Source organism: Dipodomys merriami, unplaced genomic scaffold (genome assembly GCF_024711535.1).
Source record: "Dipodomys merriami isolate MVZ:Mamm:240054 unplaced genomic scaffold, mDipMer1.0.p SCAF_801, whole genome shotgun sequence".
NCBI lineage: Eukaryota > Metazoa > Chordata > Mammalia > Rodentia > Heteromyidae > Dipodomys > Dipodomys merriami.
In genome coordinates, this window is record NW_027206404.1 from 180726 (window position 1) to 185354 (window position 4629).

Consider the following 4629-nt stretch of genomic DNA (forward strand, 5'->3'; position numbering starts at 1 on the left):
CTACACATTTCTTGAACAACAAATATCTGGGATTATTTTGTTTTTGACATGTCAATCTTGACTTTATTCTTAAATTTGTGCTTATGTAAGAAATATATGGTTCTAAAATTTCATGACAATTCTTTTGAACTTATTTTTTGTTGAATTGTCTAGTTTAATAAAATCCAACTGCACTTTTTTTGGGGGGGATACATTCGTGGGGCCTGAACTCTGGGCCTGGGCGCTGTCCCTCAGCTCTTCAGCTCAAGGCTAATGCTCTACCACTTGAGCCACAGCACCACTTCCAGCTTTTTTCTTTTTGCTTATGTGGTGCTGAGGAATCGAACCCAGGGCCTCATGCATGTAAGGCAAGCGCTCTACCACTGAGCCACCTTCTCAGCCCCCACAATTGCACTTTTGATATAAAAAATATTCTGTGCTCAATTCAGCCACACATACACTAACATTGGAACGATACAGAGAAGATTAGCATAGCACCTGCGCAAGGACGATATGCAAATTCGTGGGGCGTTCCATATTTTTACAACAACAGATGCTGGAGGGGATGTGGCCACAAGGGAACCATACAACATTCTTGGTGGGAGTGTAAACTTGTTCAACCACTTTGGAAGACATTATGGAGGTTCCTCAAAAGATTCCACATAAAGCTCCCCTTTGACCCAGCAGTCCCACTTTTGGGGATTTATCTAAATGATCACAAACAAGACCATACTAAAACTACCAGCACAACTATGTTTATTGCAGCAATTTTTACCATAGCTAAGATATGGAACCAACCAGCTGTCCCCACTACATGAATGGATCAAGAAAATGTGGTGTATATACACAAAGGAATTCTATGCCTCCATCAGAAAGAATGACATTGCCCCATTTGTTAGGAAATGGAAAGACTTGGAAAAAAATTTATTAAGTGAAGTAAGCCAAGTCCAAAGAAACAGGTCCCATGGTTTCCCTTATTTTCAATAACGAATATATGTCTGGGGTAAGCAGACAAGGTCAAAAGCTATGTGCATATGAACAGATATGATAATATTAAGGGAATTGAACCCCACGATAGGGAAACAAGTAGTTTTTTGTTTCTTGCTATTGTTTCTAACGTACTTATAATGTGTGATGTGAATTTTTGTTTCTTTGTATATTCCTCTCCCACTCTATAACCCTTGTTTTCTCTGTATTTGAAGTTGGTGCATCTGCCTCTTTTATGTACGCTTCTCTAATTTGGGGAGGGGAAGGGAAAAAATGTGTGCGTGTGAACGCATGTGCATGCATGTGTGTTGGTATGCTCAGAGTTTGAAATCAGGGCTTAAAGGTCTTGCTAGGCCTTTCCTCTCTAGGTTGGTGAGGTACTATATGAGCTACATCTTCTTTCCTGGGTCTTTGCTAGTTCATTAAAAAGTCTGAAAAATAATTTCATGATTTTTTTTTTTGGCCCTGATTGACTTCCAATGGTTATCCACAAATCCCAGGTTCCTGAGTAGCTATTCTGAGTAGATAGGATTACAGATGTGACTAGCCAATACAAGGCTTTCAGAATAATTTTAAAAGTAGAAGAAAATTTACTTCATGGGGGCCTGTTTTATTATCTCCTACTTTTAAAGCATTTTGGATTGATTAAGTGTGAATTTATTTCATTTTTGGATTCTTAAAAGACAGTAAGTGATGATATTTAAAAGTTTTGGTACTTTTTAAAAAAGGAAACTGGAACTGTGGGACAGAAGAAATTTGTCTCTTTTTGGACCTCAATTTAGAAGCTCAGCTCTGTGCATGATAACCCAATGTCACCAACATAGTCTCTGTTGGAGACAAAATGTGATAGAAAACAATCACCATGGGCAATATTTGCTATGCTATAATTTCTTGGACAATATGAATATTGAATTGAGAGTGTAAGAGAATGGAAAGAATTTACCTACCTTTTGTGTATTGCTGAAAGACTTTTGGAAACTTTGACTCGTTTCCTTCCTCACTGTGTGTCTTTGGGCCATGCACTTAGTGCCTTTAATTACAATTTTTCCCAACACTAAAATAGTAATAACATTAGCATTATAGCAAATGTTATCTTAAGAATTAAGAGAAATAAAACTTGTAAAATACTTAACATAAACTTCTATGAATGAGCTTTGAGTTTAGCCAGAAGTTTTTTTTAAATACTAAATAGAATGTCATAAGTATTACAGAAATCATTACATGTAGTGAGCAATGTTATCTATTAATCATGCTCTACTTCCAAGGAAGCCGGGTAGATAACTTCTCATGCTGTAAATCAAACTGGTTATTTTAAGTCTTGTTAGTGTAAAAATATCAGGCACATAATAATGAAGGAATGTTGTAGACTGAGATGAAGTCCAAAAGAAAATGTACAAAACTGATAAAACAAAAGTATCTGAGCAGTATATTGTGTTTTACATCATTTAAGTTACATCTCAAAGATAAGGCAGACCTAGAAGAATGAATTGTCTTTTTGATATTCTATCATAGGTCTTTCCTCATTCTTGTAGAGGCATCATCAGATTTGAGGAACTAAGTTTTTGGTTTGCTTCCTTCCATTTAAGTTACATCATTTAAGTTACATCACAAAGATAAGGAAGACCTAGAAGAATGAATTGTCTTTTTGATATTCTATCATAGGTCTTTCCTCATTCTTGTAGAGGCATCATCAGATGAGAGGAACTGTATTTTTTTTTGTTTGCTTCCTTCCATTTATTCTTCAGTTTGAAATCTGAACTACATGAGACAGAAAGAAACCAAGGGAAATTAGTCATGCAGGGTTTGGAAAGAAAAATCAACATAAAATAAAATACATAGCCTTTATAAGGTCTAACTAAATTGAGTTATATAGTCTCAAGCATTAACAGAAAATGATTTAAGCAATATCATGTTATTGAAAACTGAAAAATGTTAGGAGTTGCTTTATTTTTTCCTTTCTACTACCTTGAATTAATTATTGATTTTGTACAGAGATTAAAGATGAGATTAACAAGAAACTTGATTAAAAATTGTCAAAATTTCTGAATAGACATGTTTACCAAAAAGCTCTGAAAATTGCCAGTGGGTTTACAAAGTTGTGTTTAATACAACTTCTATGCTGGCTTAATGTTTTGTAAACAAAAATCATTAGAGAAATGCAATTCAAAATTACTATGATACTACTTCATAACTATTATAACTCTTATCAAAAAAAATCAAAGGAACCAGGTGTGGTGGTAAAGGCTTGTAATTCGAAGCTTTTAGGAGGTTGGAGTAAAAGGATTTGGGTCTGAGGTCATCTTGGGTATTGCACACAGTAAATACCTGCCCTTTAAAAAAACTCAAAAGGTAATAATGTTGGCTGGTGAGAGTGTGGAGAAAAGGAAATTTTCTACACTCTTGGTCAAAATACAGGTTAATACTCTCCTTGTAGAAAGTAGTATGCAGTTTTCTAAAGAAATCCAAAGTTGAAATATCATCTGACCCACCAATCATGTGATTATTTCTCTCTGGGTAACTCGTAAATATATCTGTAGTTCATTGTTATTCACATTATTCACAACAGCCAAGATATAAATCGAGGTTCAGTGTTCAACTACAGACTAATAAACAACTGTGGTGCATGCACAAATATATTTTTCTGTTTCATCCTTAAAATAGCAAGAGACTTCTCCCATTAGCCACAACTTATAATAACCTGAAAGATGTATTGTAAATGAGGAAAAATGTTGTCTTCTGATTTTTGTGAATACACACACACACACACACACACACACACACACATCAACCTCAAACATTAAGAGTGAAATTTTTTGAAAAGTAAAGCAAAGTGGAATTGCTGGGGCATTTAGGTCACAATGTAGAAGATAGTAGATATACAGGATGAACCGGTATAGAGTTGTAATGTACAGCATGAGGATACAGGGGACAACACTGGCCTTACACAGGAATGAAGCTAAATAAGTAGGAGTTGTTCTTCCTAGTAGGGGTTGCTCTTTTGGATGCTCTTCCTCCAGTAATGGATAAGATGAACATAATTCTTTAAATATACCTGCCTGTTTGCAGAAATAATAACAAACAATATAGCAATAATGTTGTATGCTCAACATAGGACATGAGATTATCCTTGGTGTAAACTAATTATTACAAATAAGGGAAACCGTGGGACCTATGTTTCTTTAAGTCTGGCTTACTTCACTTAATATAATTTTTTCCAAGAACTTCCATTTCCTTACAAATGAGGTGGTATCATTCTTTCTGATGAAAGCATAGTATTCCGCATGTGTGTGTGTGTGTGTGTGTGTGTGTGTGTGTGTGTGTGTGTGTGTGTGTGTGTGTGTGTCTCATTTTCTTGATCCATTTATCTACTGAGGGGCATCTGGATGGATTCCATATCTTAGCTATGGTAAATAATACTGTGATAAACATAATTTTGCTGGTAGCTTTAGTGTGGCCTTGCTTGTGGCCACCTGGTTAAATGCCCAGCAGTGGGATTACTAAGTAATAGGGGAGCATTATTGTGTACATCAAGGATAATCTTAGTAAATGAGCAGAATAGCCCTATAGCTCTGTACATATGATTGTATAAGGTGATTCTAAGTGAAATGAACTCCAAGACATGTTCTTTGATGTTTTTGTTCTTAATGTATTGCGTGATTTCTT

The 4629-nt window shown here is 35.4% G+C and overlaps 1 non-coding gene across 1 annotated transcript; it reads left to right on the top strand.

Annotated features, from left to right (window-relative positions):
* Positions 1-415: 415 nt before the first annotated feature.
* Positions 416-522, top strand: LOC138819632 (U6 spliceosomal RNA). The gene has a single exon (XR_011369535.1). It is a non-coding gene; the product is annotated as a U6 spliceosomal RNA (small nuclear RNA).
* The last annotated feature ends 4107 nt before the right edge of the window (positions 523-4629 follow it).